Source organism: Aulostomus chinensis, chromosome 21, assembly GCF_037954235.1.
Source record: "Aulostomus chinensis isolate RoL2024-O1b breed Wild chromosome 21, RoL_Achi_v1.0, whole genome shotgun sequence".
NCBI classification, from domain to species: domain Eukaryota; kingdom Metazoa; phylum Chordata; class Actinopteri; order Syngnathiformes; family Aulostomidae; genus Aulostomus; species Aulostomus chinensis.
Window position 1 is genome coordinate 7,756,315 of NC_141340.1, and position 17,570 is coordinate 7,773,884.

Consider the following 17,570-nt stretch of genomic DNA (forward strand, 5'->3'; position numbering starts at 1 on the left):
GTTTTTTGTGAGTGTGCATCTTGTTGACAGGCTTCTTAAAAAATCCTCGGGGTGCCGTGTTCTTTTTGAAATCTTACATTTCTAAATCAAAATGACTTTATTCAACAAGGAAATGCAAGCAGGGGGAAGGAGCCTCTGACACAAGAGAGTTACAGGATTGACAAGCTTGCTGACAACGAAGCAATAAAACATAAATATATTTAGTGAAGAAGAAGCTCTGGAGTAACCCAGTTATAGCAGCTAAAGCGCATTATTATGATGTTCTCATACTCTTTACAGCACAGAACAGGTATTGCTATGAACACCAAGTCATCACAGGGGGACTCCTGCAATTGGTTTGGAATTTTTAATGCCAAATCTTTTGATTTATGAGATATAAAGCATCTCATAACTCACGACTGAGATGGTGAGACCTCTAGATCTTGACCTTGACCTTTTAAAAAAAAAAAAATTGGACTCTTCCATTCGGAACCATCAAGTGCATTTAACGTTCTACCGTACAAGTCATCGTTATCGTAGACTTCACTTTTCCCGGAGATGTTCAGACAAATTAAAATAAATTAAATTACCTTTAGGCCCTCGGTTCGATGGATGGATCTGGCCCCAAGATGTGGTACTGAACTACATAATCACAAGTGAAACTGCTATGCGTAATTATCACATCTCTTAATTAGAATTGTAAATCAAGATTTTTTTTTTCTTGATTAACATCAGCATGTTCCTTTTTGGTTTGCCTGTGTCCCTGAAAATTAAAACCTGTCGAAACTCATCTGCATTTAGACAAAAGTGACACTACTGATTAGTTAGAGGTAGTTAAGAAAAAGAAAAGATTTTTTTCCTCTCCCTTCAGGGCAATAATTATTCCTATCGATTCGGCTTTTGGTTTTGCTGCATGTATTCCTCTATCTTCAAAAAAGGACTCAAGGATTACTGGCTAATTAGTGATTGATTGCGTCATTAAATTAATTAATTTCGGTAAATTTAAATATATTCGAATTATTAATTAGTATTAAAGTGACTTTAAGTACGTAGATTGTGAAAGTTTGCTTTCAGAATTCAGTCCTCTGCATGATGGTGCTCCGTGATGTGATTGGAAACACAAAGAAAATGTCAAGGATTTTGAATGGCATTCAGAAATTCAGCATTTTAAGACCAAATGGAATGCGCAAGCCCTTGTAGTGCACTGAAATGGGGGCTTTTAATTTTTTGTCTCGTTGAAAGTCACAATTACTCAAACAGCATGACGTATAAGAATTATAATGTTACTCGTACCATTTGCATAAAATGTACAAACAGCAAATCAGCTGCTGCAGCATTTTGCATTTTGGCAACAAAACCTGCTAGATGCTGGGATAGGCTCCAGCCCCCCCGCAACCCTTACTAGTAAGGAATAAGTGGAAGACGACGATGGATGGCTGGAACTGAAAATAATCAAAAGTTTAATTTCTAAATGAGAAAAGAAGCTTTTAAAAAAAAGTTTGTTAATTACTGCAATCTCTTTTTAAAGAAATCCTGTAGATTTTGGAGTGTAATACTGGGAACCACCACCAACAGAAACAATTTAACAATGGGTTGGAATGTAAGATTCAAGTTTGAGCTTTCGAGGTTTTGTCCCGTGGTCTCTAGATTTGCTTTGACAGGTGAGATGAGTGGAAGTTTGAGCTTCATGACAAGAGATGGCCGTCGTTTCAACGGTTTGGTAGAGAGAACAATGACGAGTATGAGGCCTGTCATCCCTGATGAATCGTAATGCATTGTGATGAAGAGGGTTTGACTGGGGGAGCGTATCTCTGTAGTCAAGGGCAGACGTGAGAGCTGATTGTACAACCATTTCACTGCTGGGAGGAAGCCAATTTAAGTCTACACAAAAAGCCTGGTTTAAATGTTGAATGTAATCAGGCATATTGACTGTCAATTGTCAAGCCATATTCCTGAGCAGTTGTGTGACTCAGCAAAGCAAATTGGTTGCCATTATATGTTCTAACTGCAGGGCTCGCTGGTGGAGGTGGAGAGGATGGACCGATGTCTAGTCTGCATTTACAATAAGTTTGCCGTTCAGGAGTGAAAGTTTGAAATGACTAAAGGCAGACTGAGCCACTCGCATGGTGTGGAGTTTTGGGAGTATATAGAATTGTGTCATCAGTGCAAAAAAGGACACTGATCAGGAATAATGATGTTATTCACATCTAAACAGCAAGGGACCCAGGATAGACCTCTGTGGTAAGACCTAGTCTCATCTGCAACAGTTCTCCATGTAAAATAGGAGTGGATCCAATTAAGTGAAGCCTCGTTAAAACCTTTTGACCACAATTAGTAGAGGTGGATGGATCAATGAGGAGAGCAGGGAGGAGACTGTAATCAGTGGCTGGAACAATGTTATTGTGCTGTGACCTGGCGACTGTTGTGACTGAAGTCAATTTTGCAAGTCAATGACAGTGCTTAGTTGTAAAATTACCACCGACTCTGGGACTTAAGCTAAGACGGAAAGGTGAGATATTGAACAGTAGCTGCATCCCTAAGTTATAAGTTGCAGACGACAACAAAAACAAATTGTATTTAGTATAAATCTGTATTCCAAAATGAACACTGAACACCAGGTTTGCAGGATGATTTTCATGTATTTAGCCATGTAGTTTAACCTCTATTAATTCTACCAACACACTGTTTGTTTACAGCAAAAGGCCAAGGACTGCTCAATAAAATGGTAGACATAATTGATGCTCATCTGTGTAGCTGAGCATGCTATTCCAAGCTAATTTAGCTGTACATGGCAGAGTGATGGGACTTGAGTGGGAGGACAACTTGGCACAAGGTAAGATTACTTCTCCAAACCAATCTCTGCTCTGCTTAATTATATGACTTAAATTAATTGGGAATGTACATTTGCATATCTCGGTTTTTTCTCTTCCTGAGAAAATGGTCTTCAGAGAGTATTGAAACGATTACTGGGCTGCCAGACAGTAAAATACCTCAATTCTTTCTTCCTGTCCGCCGTTTGCTCTCGTGTTTTACTCCAGGGAGGACTTGGTCGCGGTGCCGTGGAGGAAATCGGTGATAACATCGTTGTGCAATATGTGCAGGAATCACATCCATGAAGCAATTTAATGGACTTTTTGGCCGCAGTTAAAGAACAATATCCATGATGTCTTTAAATTAGTTAACTTACTTGTTTTGCTAGGGAAGAGAAAGCTGAAAATAAGTGTTAAAAGTCATTTGAATTGACAATCTGATAAATGGTATGAGGGGAATATCACTCTGTGCTCCTGCCAAATTCATTTTTTACTGGCTCATAATGAGAATAATGCACTATGTTGACTGGTTAGGATCGTAGTTGTCGAAAACAAAGTTTTATATATCACAGCAAAATTGCTTGTGTACCATCTTTATTTCTTTTTTTAAATACACTCCAATTCCACTTTCTCCTCTGTGAATGTCTCTCAATTGTTCATGCAGCTTCTGATAAGTAGAAACAGCGGCGCGATAAAGTGAGGAAATTTAAGTCTCAACACTGACAGGGGCCCTCAAAAAATATTTTAAAAATTTGAATAAATAGTTGATTTGGCACGATTTTTATGTGTCTTCATTGGGTACAAAATCTCTAGAAGTGCCCGTGACGGAGAAAGCAACTGAAGATATATTTGAACAGTGTGCTGATTATTTCTCAAAAAACAAATTACAGTAAAATGTCATCGTTGAGAGAGGGAACCATTACATTTAGGAGCAGATCTGTTTCAATAGAACAAATCAAAGTCACACGTTTTATATTGAATTTTCCCTGACATCTCAAGAAGCCCTGAAGGAGGTAAGCTTTTGCAACTTATCATACATGATGAAGAATGGCATGCTCCCCCCCCCCCCCCGTTTGATCAACCAATCAGTAAATGGTTTTTTCAGTTCTGCTGAAAACTAAATGTTTTCCAAGGTTTCTTCTTGAGAGAAAGAGTTAAATCAAATCACTGATATAACATCACCACTGCTGGCAGATCAGTCATTTCTGCATCTCCACAAGTAGCAGACTATGAATAATCCATCAAAACATATGCTTTTGGAAGAGGAATTTCTAATTCCACTATCTGATACAGTTTGTAATTATGGATTTTCCACTTTCATGTGTTCTAACTGTCTCTTTCAGTCACAACTCAAAAAACAAATCAGTTCTACATTATGAAGTCAGCGATGCAGTCCGCTGCAGAATCTTCCCTAAATGAGGCAGTCAAATAAATTGCCAAAGTCAGTTTGTGATCATGGTCACGAACATCCACTCACAGAACAGAGGGTCCCTTTGCAAGTTAATGCCTGTCTGGAAACAAAATAGCATTTCACCAAGCGCAATGGAAGCATTGATGCAATCAGAATTGAGTATGTGAGTAGGGAAAAAAAGGGGAAACGTATCACTTTCAAATTCTTCTTTGTTTAATTTGGAAAAAAAAAAAAATCTTGACAGAAACCAATTTGCATAAGCAAACATAAGCGCATCCATTCATGGATACAGCCATTCATTCAATAGCCTTATTGTCTACTTTATCCTGCTGCTTTCATCTGCCGTTTGGTTCAGTTCAGCTAGACGTCCTCATCAAAGGTCGCTCTGCTCTTCCCTGCATCCCCCGGCCATCTTTGATATTCCATTTTTAAAGCCGCATCAAGAAAGAGGGCACTTAAAAACTTGAGTGATTATCAGAGACGCAGTGAGAGACACAGACATTGGGGGGTGTGTGTGTGTGTGTGTGTGTGTGTGTGTGTGTGTGTGAGAGAGAGAGAGAGAGAGAGAGGGTATAGAGGTTAATGAAATTTACAATAAACAATAAAAATGCCTGTTATTATCAGTTATTATCCGCTTTTTTTTTACCCAACTACTAGCCAACTACCTTAAAAATTCATTTATTCCATAGAACTGTTTGAATCTTTTTGAATGACGTTTATGTCACAGAGATATTAACACAGAAGCCACTACGCCATCTTCTGGCAAAACAGAGCACTGTGTTGTCCATTGGCTTTTTCAGTGTGTTGTGAATGTATGTCACCCCCTGCTGGTCATTAATTTAAAGTGCACACCCAGTGAAGAGGTCCTGTTTGTTGACAAGACATACATTTATTTCTTCATTCGGTTCTTTTCTTGCCAGATGAACTTGCAGGGAGAAAACCTTTGTTATGTTAGTTCTGTGGTTTTTGTTGGTTTTTGCCCTCAGATCGGAACGCTGTCTCAAACATCACACTGGAGGGTAGTTTACTTGCCTTCTCCTTGCACAAACACGCAGAAACAAGATGGGTTATGCTCAGGACTGTCATCAGAACCATGAGGAACCCTGCAGGTAATGACGGTCAGTGTTAACTTCCACAATAAACCGAGAGTCCAGTGTATTTTACTCTGCTGAGAACTTACCACAATAGACTGTGTTTGCAGCAAAATCATGAAGGCGGTAGCTTCTAGTGAAGATTGCTCCCAGAGACACAATGAGAAGGGCGTAGACGGTGAATGTGTAGCTCATGTATTTGGTTAACAGGAAGCTCTGGAGGATGAACCTGAGGAGATGGCAACATTTATTTGAAATAAAATACAGATATTAAGACATTTGTTTAAATGAACGAATCAAGTACTTACCATGTTAGAGCACACAGGAGGATGATAGTGAGGATGATGGTGCTGACCAGAGGTTCCCCGGCACCAGCCTTGTACTTGAGCACCACACCAAAACCCTCCAGAGCCTTCAAGAAGGTCCACCAGGCAAACAATGCCAAGCCGTTCTGGGCCTTCCATGAATGAAAAAATTATTTAGAGAACAGTAATAACACAACTGCTCACAGAGCAAGTTTCAGAACATTACGGTGGTCTCACCAAGTAGCGTATCCACCAGATCTGATTGGGGTTGTTGATGTCCAGCCAGGCTTTATACTTGTCCAGGTTAGCGTAGGATATGTAGAGCATGTAGAAGCTGAGGGCTGGTAGAATCCACATGAGAGTAACCGCTCCAAAGACATCGCTGAGGAAAGCAAAAGCCATTTTCACTGCTTCTACGCGTATTTCTTACACATTAATGTGCTAAAGATGAACTCACTGCCTGTCCCACAGAGTCATGCTGCAGATTCTTGCACTGTTAATCATCACCCACATCAAGTAAAAGACGGGTGGATGGATTTCAGGATTGCAAGACACAGGGCCAAGGATATTTCTACAGATGGAACAATTACAGACAGGTAAGCTTTTTATTCCTACTTTGCTTTCTTTTAAAGACAACTTCCTTGCTACCTTTTAAAAAGGCAGATCACTGCATCCACAAGCCAAGCCGTTGACCAAATATCCGTCATGATCCAGTTATTTTCCGCCCACCAATCCATGGTCACCTCCAGGGGGAAAGTCTCAGAAACATTCCTGGATGAGGCCTGAAACAGAGCTGTAAATTCACCCCACCCACACACACACAAAAAAATGAAATTAACTGTATTGTCTGTTTGACATTTCAAGACATAGAAGTGTATTGCTTCAGATTTACACTTTTGCATCGGGTAACATTAAAATTATCAGCAAGATATGAAGGGGTGAGGCGGGTTGGCCTCAATGAACTCATTCTGACTAATGAGAACATCTAAAAAGATCAACATGACATGTCAAAGGTGTATTGTTGCGTCAGCTTTACATTTATTTGTTGCTACATACGTTTTGGATGTTTGCTATTTGTTTTAATGTTGAAAACACAATCAGATTAAACTCTGTACAGCATCTGAACCTCCCAGCACTGCGTAATACAAAATCTAAATAACCAGCAGCTCTTGAGCGACTCACCATTGGGCACGGTGCTGTCCTTTGCCAGACCACTGAAGATCTCTGAGCACAGCTGAGCAATAACAGCCAGGACGATACTCCCAGCATGTATCACTTCATGGTCGATGTTTTTTCCTGAGACGAGAGACATCTGGAAGCGCACCATAATGTCTGACTACAGCAGGGACAGCTGAGAGGCACAGTCTAATATTTTAGACTTTGGATTGCTGAGTGTGCTGTTTTATTACCTCACTGGGATTTTTTATGCTCTGTAATGCGGTTGATTATGATAGAACAATGATACCACTTATCAAGAGTGTGTCCTAAAGGGGCTGAGCGTAGGGTGCTGGTTTGTTTCTTCCTTCATTTATCAAGTGTGCAAATTATACTTACAAAATAGACACTCTGTGTTCATTTGTAATTATAAATGTGTGGAGTTCCCCAGGGGTCAATTCAGGGGCCTCTTATCGGCAGTTCCTCTTGCTCATTTTACAAAACATCCTCTCTTATCCAGATGAAACACGACTTTATATAACAGTGTCACAACATAACTAGAGGCTCTCAGTTTTGATGGATAGGTGTATTAAATGAATTTGTGATAGAAACCCCCCCCCCCCCAAAAGAGTAAGAAATATTAAAAGTCAGTGCTCACATTTACTCCATGATATTAAAATTTACAACTTATGTTGGCGTAATTGGGGACCCCAACTTTCAACAGCCTCATAAACACAATTGTAAAATCCGCCAACTATCACTGTGAAACCTTAATTAAGGGATTTCTATCTAAAAACAATAAACAGAAAAAAGTGTTTAAAGCCAGCTTTATTTAAACATGGCTGGTAAGAACTTGCAGTAGCGGTGTCTTGATGATGCTTTATTTTGTTTTTTGTTCTTACTGTCATTCAGTTGTCTCTGTATAGTACTATATAAATACTTTAGTAATTATAGTACTAAAGTATTGGATCAAGTTTATCCCTCTCTTCCCATATCAGACAAGGAAATAATTTCATACTAATAATGTTTATTTTTTAAGCTGCACATTACATTTTGACAAAAAAGTGACTACATGAGGTGTTTTATTATTTTTTTAATTAAATTTCTAAAATTATTTATACAGTATTTGAATAAGAGTATAATAATTGAAATACATCCATAGGGTATTTAATGTCAATTTTAAAGGACATATTCTATCTGCAAAAATACACACCCAAGTCTTCCTCCATCATTCTATACACATCTGGCATTTGAAGCTAAAATTCACAAGAATATCTTTCTCTGCGTCAAGGCGATTTCTACTGGTGACATACTGGCTTGACTGCTGGTGTAAAGTGGCTGCTTGCGGTGCCTCCACACGACCAGGGCGATGCGAGTTATGAATACAAGGCAGGAAATAGCCAGGATCAAAGCTAGAAACAAAAGAAGAGATATGAACTGCAGAAATTAGTAGGGAAAATTACAAACAGTAAATTTGCACAGAGAGTACAGTGCTGTAAGTACATGGTTGTGTGCATGGTTTCACGTTTTAAAAGTACCTGCAAAGATGTAAATCTGGCCCATGGGGTTGCTAGAGTTGCTCAGGATACCTGCTACCCACAGGATGACCACTGGGTAGATGGTCATGATGTAACGCACATGCTCATCAAAGTAGAAGTTCTCGAACAGGAACCTTACAGAAGAAGAGACAACTGTTTGAGATTTCCTGTGCTTCAAACATTGTCTCTTTTTTTGGGGGCGGGGGGGGGGGGGGGGTTGTCATCTCACCACACTAGCAGCTGCATCAGCAGCAGCACCAGCGCCACCATTGCGCAATCACATCTGGGTGTTTCTGTCTGGTGTTGAAGGTATATAGTCAGGTTCAGTAACGTGGAGAGGGTCCCCCATGTTGCGTACACTGCCGTTCCATTCTGCACCTGATTCAGCACAAAAAGAGACTGAGCGGATACAGACGTCGATTTAGGTTACACGTGATGATTGTTAGGCACTCGTGTAAGCTTCCTCTGTTAGACGCTGGTCTGCCATGTCACCACTTAGTTAATGTCAGGTGCAAGGAAAGATGGACATGAGCGTCTCTTGTGGAACAAAAGGCTATTAAGACAAAACGACTGGCACTTGCTTGTTGGTTTCTGTCAAATCTACCCTTTTATGTACATGAAATAAATATGTAAGCTACAGGGTTTTTTTTCGAGCGAGGTGTTTGAGGACAGTCTGCTTTCATCAGTTTATAGACGTTACTTTAGATTCACGTATTTGACATTCATGTATTTGTGGCCACGAAGCAAGAATTGCAAGAATTGCATGTGCAGCTCACTGGCGGTTAATGTTGAGTTCCAGTAAAATTTTTAGCAAAATCAACAGCCACTACATAAACATGTACTATGTGAGTGAAACCTTAAATTAAAACTGTACAAAAAATCAAAAGACTTTCTATTGGCATGGTTTGTAAGTCCTCCATTCCAAAGAGCGACTTCTTTCTCCCAGAGAGGATGATTTTATGACAGCTTTTTGACTCACATTGTCCAGTGACACTTGCCTTAGTTTGGTTTTCTTTACACGTGCAATTTCCTGTAAATCACAATCATGATCGATAAAAACAACAATGTTATTAGTTTACCAAAATTCGGAAGAGCCAAAGGTCTATGGTGTGATATTTGCTGAACCAAGCTCCGTATACCATCAGCCCACGACAGGAAAAAAACAGTACCATGTAATCGGTGATGGTCATTAAGGCGGACGTGATGAGTCCTGGCAGCAACAACCTACAACCGGAAAAGCAGATCTTACAACTACAGTACATCTGCAACAAGTTTTACAGCTGATGATGTTTTTGTGTGTAGGTGTGTGTTCGTACAATAAAACAACACACTTACTCTTTATCAAACAGAAACAACCATGTTATATTCAAGCAAATATTGACAATCAGAGAGATATGAAAGCCATAGGGTAACACCGCCGGCGTGGTGTACAGCCAGTCGGAAGCACTCCTGCAGGGAGCAAAGATAATATTGTTAAATCCTGGGGGGAAGATACACTATAACAAACAAACGGTGACGGTGAGGAAATATCAGACTTGTTTATACAGTGTCAGGGACAATTTGCAACATGCAAAGAGAAAATAACTGCTTAGTGGAAAACTAAATTGGCTTCTAGACGAGGTGCTACGCGCAGTAACACAAGAAAATGAGATAAAAGTATTAAGAAATAGGCACAATTCTGCAGCCTGATGCAGTAATCAAGCATTATGCACACGTAATAAGAAATAATGGAGTCTATACCTTCTACAGAGTCCCACTAAAAAGTACATAAACATGGCAAAAACCCAGATGAATGCGAAATCCCACACAAACAGAGCCCACTGGGCAGGAGTTATTGGTGTCGTATACTTGAGAAACACATCCTCCGTGCTCTGCTTGAAAATGCCTTATTGAAGATAGAAACACAGATTAGAGTCTCATTTCACAAAAAGCTTTCGTCGATTTGAACGAGCTGACAGATTCACCTGTTTTCGCACCAAATCCTGCCACAGAGTTGAGAGTTAACGAGACAAAAAAGAGGAGCAAACCAAGAAACATGAGCTGAATGCGGCCTGACTCGTGGTTTACCATGATGATGGTCTGAGGGTAAAAGTCCACAAGAGGATACTCTCGCCGCCTAACATGCACACAAACACACACACACACACACACACACACACACACACACACAAAAACGGTTACTTTCTTGTTACATTCTGACACGCAAAACATCGTCACATATCTAGACACTTACGCTGTGTTTTTGGTTCTAGCAGAGCGAATGTATTCCAGCAGGTTTAAAATGAAAGTAGTGTGAGTATCATGGCATGACAGTGTCATCTCTTTTTATGATCATCTCTTATCGCCGCCTCTCATAAACATTCTGCTTTTTAGTCATTAAAAGCAGGGTAAAGAGTACCGAGGGACTGCGATGTGACAAGAGAAAAAGAAGAAAAAAAACAACCTATGAAATAGCAGCCAAATTAGAGCGAAACAGCAAAGTGACTTAATAAAGAGGTTTCATGAAAAGTTTTATTAACTTTTTTTTTCATATAAAAGTATAAAAACATTAAATTAATTTCATTTCATTCTTATTTTAATGCAAGTATATATTTTTGGTTGATGAAACACATTTTGTTCTGAATCTTCTGACACTTTTTTCACATGTCCTTGAAACCTTCTTCTAATTTCTTGCCATTTTTTTCAAGATTTTTTTTCTCAAATTCATTAATTTTGGCTAATTCACTCAATATTCTATGTTTTTTTTTGAATGAAATGAAGTCATTTTGCTGGGTAGCGAAATAGCGACAATTCATGAGCTTATGACTTTACAAATTAGAACAAAACACAGCAAGGAAACAGAAAAATAAGAAATTAAAGTTTAAAATGAAAGACAAAATCACATGTTAGTGTTTATACATGGACATTTTGGAAGGTCAGACCAGTGATTCTGCGTCGAACTGCGATTAAACGCTTCTGACAGGCATCTGAACGCGGCTGCAACCATAATATTTCAAGATATAAAGGTAAAATAACTTCAGCAGCTTATTGAAAATCAATGTGAAGGTCCAGACTATGAAAAAGTTTGAGAACTCCGGAGTTAGAAAAGGTGAAAACTTAAGCAGATGGATGAGGTGTAGAGATGTGTAACTGAAACTCGCTAAAAATTTATAGCATAATTTGTGATCGTTGCTGAACAAATGTTCTTATGACATCACCCGACCTGCCAGACATTAAAATTATAGAATTTTTGCACGGTTTGACATGTAATTGATGATTTTTCTGACAAGCCACTGAATTGAACAACACACCATAGATGCCCCTAAAGATATTGATTGATTTATTGATATATTGGCGTTGTTCTAGGGACCCTGGCTGTCTGTCCTGCCCGAGTTAGTCTCAGAGCAACAGCTGTGTATCGCTCATATCTAGTTTTGACTCTTGTATGTGTCGTTATGTTAATGCAGCTAAATGTTGTCGTTCACCCTGTAAGTGCACAACTCAAACCCTTTATTTTGTTTGATCATTTCTGCCCTGATTTAATCTGCACAGCCTTCATTTGGCATGGCTCTGAGTGAGCTGCGTGTGCCTGTTTCCTCCACACGGTGGCACTATTGCACGATAGTGAAGCCTCGCTGTGTTATGAGAGCTTCGGCTCACAGTGTAAATGCAGCGTGAATCCAAAGGAAAGTTGGACTTTGACTCTTTCCACACGATATTGTCAGAAAATACAGCCTCTTCCACACTATAAGCTGTATCTGTTGAAATGTGACCTTATTATCACCCATGAGAGCATTCTGAAAGTATAGTCTAGAATATTTCAGGCAATTATCAAATATTGTTAAATGTTAGAGTCATATTCTTTTTTCTTAAGGTGTTAAAAGTTTTAATAAACTGCTGTAGACATCTGTGACATCAGGATATTCTATGACTTCTCATCAGCTCAGAGGAGTGACGAGTAAACATCCGTCCATCCATTTTCTATACCGCTTATCTGTTAAAGGTTGCCGGGGGCGGCATTCACCCTGGATGGGTCGCCAGTCCATCACAGGGCCATCAGGAGCAATTAGGGGCTCAGTATCTTGCTCAAGGATACTTTGACATGGTCACCAGGGGAAGTGAGGATTGAACCAGCGACCCTTTGGTTGCCAGGCAGCCACTGTACCTCTGAGGCACGCCTCCTGAGGAGTAAACAGAGAGATTAAATCACAACTGTAACAATGTTTACATGCGTAGCTCTTCGCATTCTGGCAGCACAGCTAACAATATGAATAAAACAAAACGGTAATCACAAGATGTAAAAGCGTTTAACAGCAATCTCAGGCAAACATGCTCACTTATTAAAATAAGACTGGAATGAATAAAAATCATACAGATTAAAGTTTTGGTCATGATTTGAACAATTTGCTATCCCCAATGTTGGTAATAGCCCAAGATGTTTATTAGAGACATTTTTCATTCATGTCACATTTAGAGCTTTAACAAACACTCATTTTTATCATTGTCTTTTCATAGCTAGTTGATTATTTCTTCACGGTTTTCTTCTTTTGTCCATCCGACTGTCCAAATGCTCCTCGCTTTCTGTCAACAAAAGACAGCAAAACCTCACATTTTTGGATGCCAGCAAACGTTTGACGTTTTTTTTTTGCTAGAAAAGATGTGATCAATCTTGTGAAAATAGACAACGCTTCATTTTTAATTTCAATTGAGAGACTGAATAATTACTGCAGCTTTAGTCATGCCGTGTGACTTTTAGTCATCGCTGGGATGGAATAAGCACGCTCAAACAGTCAAACTCACATTAAAAAACAACCATAGTGTGTCCATGTGCGTCATTATCCATATGATGTGATTATTCTACTTGGGAGGCCAGGGTATGTGGGCAGGCAGGGCCGAGACGCAGCAGCACAGCTGAGGTTCAACCTTTTAACGAGAACACTCAACCCAGGAAACCTCCCCTGCTAGTTTCCTCACCCCGGCACCAGATGTTGCCTTGTGGTGTGTTGTACTAAACGCTGGAGGAACTCATGAATGCAGAGCTCCTCCAGGAAGGTGTGGATTAAAAGCTTTACATGCACTGTGGACTAACCTACGCACGCTCAAGCTGGAAGTGAGTCATGATACAGTGATTGTATCCTAAAGCTAAATTTAACATAAGAATACTTAAAATTGATGTCGACTTTACAACAACACACAGTTCTGAACCATTCAGGTTTATTTCTGACGTTTTAATCCCACGTTGGGTCTGAAGGGCTCCTTATTTTGAGCGACCTGTATTTCCTTCGGAGGACAAGCCTCAATGTGTCAGCCATCAAAACGAACTGAATCAATTACTTGCCCGCCATTTATGATCAAGTACATTATGGAAGATGTGTTTATGATGGGTATTATAAAAGATCAGCATCACTTTTATCATAGATAATTATTCACTGTATGACTCATGTAGATATTGGCAACACTAAATGTATTCTCAATCACATCCAAATGCAGTCAGATATTAAAAAAGACACACATTTTCGGATGTTGGCAGGCAAAGCAGTTGAAAAAGATCTTAAATTCCAACCATCAGCTTCCGTCTCAGACTAGATTGGACAATTAGAACCTTCCTACATGGTCATAATTAGCCACCGTGACTAACGAGCTCTGTGTGTTTGGACTGTTTATCACCTCGAAGCCGAAGCTATGTGACTTTCACGCTGTATTTGGGGACGACATTTCCGGATCCCTCTGGAACCCAAGTTGCCTTCTAATGTCACACTTACATCCCCGTGACCGAGTCTGGTTGCTGCACCAACTCGACTACAAATGAGGATAGGAAAGGACAATAAAGGTGAGCGTGGAGGATATTATTCTCTAAATGCAATCAAGATGTTGTCCCAGAGGTATAATTTAGATATCATAACAAAATTATTGCAGCTGTTCAGTCTGTAGGATAAAACCTTTAAAGGAAAACACCAACCTTTTGGGAAATGGGTTTACTGTCTTCAGAGCCAGACGGGAAGAAAGATACCCTTCGCTCCTCTGTGTGTGCATGAGGGAGCTGAGACCACCAGAGATTAGCTGAGTTAGCTAAGTGTAACTTTAAGTGAAACTTTAGGGTACCTTCATCTAAAGTCAAGGGATGGATAAAGCTCAGGCTCTTGGTTTATACAGAAATAATCCTGCTCATCCTCTTTCAAAGTCAGCCATGATTAGATGAAGTCGCTCTTCTAGTCCCCAATATATGCTTTGTTTTGCTGGCCAAAGTTACAATATGTCTTTTGAGGTGCGTCCTCAAATCACTACGCCCAGTCAGGACAGTAGTCCAGGCTACAGAATATGACTGATTCTAAAATAACAATGTTTATTTCTTTTTCTTTTTTTTTGGGGGGGGGGGGGTGTTGTTTAATGACTTTTGATGGAGGTATGCTAACCTGCTAATTCTAAATCATTCATTTCTCTAAGCTAACTGCCTCATTTCTCAGGGTCTCAGCTTCCTAATGCAGCACAGAGGAAAGACGGGTACCTACCCTCTTGTCTGGCTCTGGGGAGACAAATACATTTATTTCCCAAAGGGCTATCATATTTCTTTAAATGTACATTATAAAAATTTTTAAAAAAAAATCCTCAAGCATGAATGGGCGAAAATAACTGAAGTTGGCCTTTTTTTTTCTTTTCAAAAAAAAAATCACATCTTTTGACTTGTAGTAGACACCATATTGTCAGGGTTGATGGAACCTTCACAGGGATCACATCCACTCTTATTCCTTTCTATTCCCTTCTCTCAGCCCCGAGGCTAGCCATCACAAGAGATAAAGCTCCCCATATGAAACCACTTTGGGCCCATAAGAGGTTGTCATATTTTCATTTCTCCAGAAGAGTCTGGTAACCGCGTCTGCTGCTGCACCATCACTCAGGGTTAACATCATGTCTGGACTCCTCACATTGTAGATTTTACTGTTGAATTTGTTCTGTAGAACTTCAATAAATTCCACTTCGGATCCAGGACTTGGGAAGGCTGAACCGCAGGACATTTCACACAAGCGGATGTTGCACTACATTTAATTTTCGGACAGCAGACACTCATAGTTGCATCTTATCAACTGGGTAGAGCTGATAGCAGCCCCCCTTGCAGAATTCACCAGGGTGAGAAAACAACAAATCACTCAGAAAAATGTGTTAAATTAAAGTAGAAAAGTCGTTTTACGATTGTGTTGAGAGTTCCGTAACATGCTTTGACACTATGGAGCATTACTTTGTTTTGCTGACAAGTCTTTTACGCTAAAAGGTGACATTTATTCACATCTGGTGTCATCAGCTTTGAAGAGAAGTTATTAACTGACATTTACCTCTGCCGGGGAGGTTATGTTTTCTGTGCTGCTATTTTCTATGTGAGTGTATCTCTCAGCAGACACACAGGAACAAATCCATTTATTTGCACTGTAGTTAATTATTTAGTCTCTGGCTCAAGTAAAAAAATTCTAAAAAATTTAAGGGAAGACAACCAGGTCACCAGAATAAACTCGCGGAGAACTGTAACACTGATGCTTCCAGGCCACAAGGGCTCAATGAAATGACAGGAAAAGAGTCAAAATAACAAGCTAATTTATATTTTCAGTCAACAATTACCAATCTAGTTCATCACAGGTCCCAGTTTATCCAAATCCCAATGTGTCTGGCTTCCTCCCACACGCCAAAAAACATGCAAGTTAATCAGAGACTTTCCTGTCCATAGGTGTGAGCGGTCGTCTGCAGGCTAGCCTGGAAGTCAGCATCGCCATGGGTTCCCTACACCAAAAACCAGTGTAAGATGCAATCTTGTATTCAGTAAATCAACTCAAACAAAAGTTGATGAGACTTAAAAATTTTGTTCAATTCACTTCATGCATAAACACAGCTTTTACATTCATACGAGGACCTTAGTTTTGGACTCTTTAGCTAACGGTAGGCTACTACTTCTCTTGTTCAGCGTGATGACATTTGTTGTTAATGGGGAATTACTGATGAATTTTATACTGTAAAACACAACATAAAATTATCTTCAGCTAAATGTTGACTGCACGCCTTATTTCAGGCATTACAAAACCCCACTGGAATCATAATGAATGAACTGGAAAGCTAACGTATTTTGGGGGTTAAAGAACTGTTCCTTTGCCAAATGCCAGCCCTGGTGCACCCCACCTCTCCCCCAGTGTCAGCTGGGATACAGGATAGATACGGGACAAGCAGTAAAGAATAAGTGGACAGGTATATAGCTCTATCCACTATATTCCCAATTCCAAATTCTAACTTTTCTGCTCTTTTTGTCCCTTCAGTTAAAAACTCAGACACAAAACATACATGCCTTGTGGGCTTGTGCTGGCCCCAAAACAATCAACTTCTCAAGACATTTTGTGTTGTACTTTTATATTCCCACCCACCACTTTGTGTGTAGTTATATGTTCTTGTGTGCACAGATGCATTAATATCTCAGCAGATTTTAAAATGCCCTTCCTGTCACAGTCTCGCTCAGAGCTCTCTCGTGTTGTCAGTTTTAGACCAACATGGCACAGAGCACAAGACTGTATATGCTTTAATTACTGGCTATACCACAGATGATGCAAAATTGAAGAGGAACCTAAGTAGAAGTAAATTAAATGTTTAATATGCATGATATGAAAACTGTACAAAGATGACAAGTACGAGATGGCGGAGACAAGAAGCCCGCTAAAACAGATTAATTATAGAATTATAAGATGTGTCTTGTTCAAACTTTAACTGTGCAAGCAGTCGTTCCTTCGGCAAACATGCCTCTCGTTCACTTGTCTCTCTTCATCCTCCATGATTTACCTCCATAGCCCCCCCCCCCACCCAACCCTCACCCCCACTCTTTCTTCTCCGAATCCAATACTGTCAGTTCTATGAACTCCCAGCAGCAAAATGCACAGTGCTTTGGTCACATTGTTAAGCTGTCTCGAATGTGGAATTGCTTTATTCCAGGGATGGTTTTATTTCTCACAAAGGCTCCCCCCCACCTCTAATCTGCTTCCGTTCTCAGGTGCTCCTGCACTGTATCATCCATTTGAGGTATTTTATAATTAAATGTTTTAAAAGACCCGCCGTGTTTAATTCCACTGCAGTTTACAGAATCCATCTTTTTGCATTCACTGGAGAAGTACACTTGTTGCACTGGGCTGCTGATGAAAACTGAGATGGGAACCGTATTGAACCGTAATTATTACACCATTTAATGCATTGGCCTCAAAATAACTAACATAATGGCACAAATTGTATCTCAAGGTTTCAAAAAGGCTAAAATGAGGGAACAAGTCATATCTCATGGC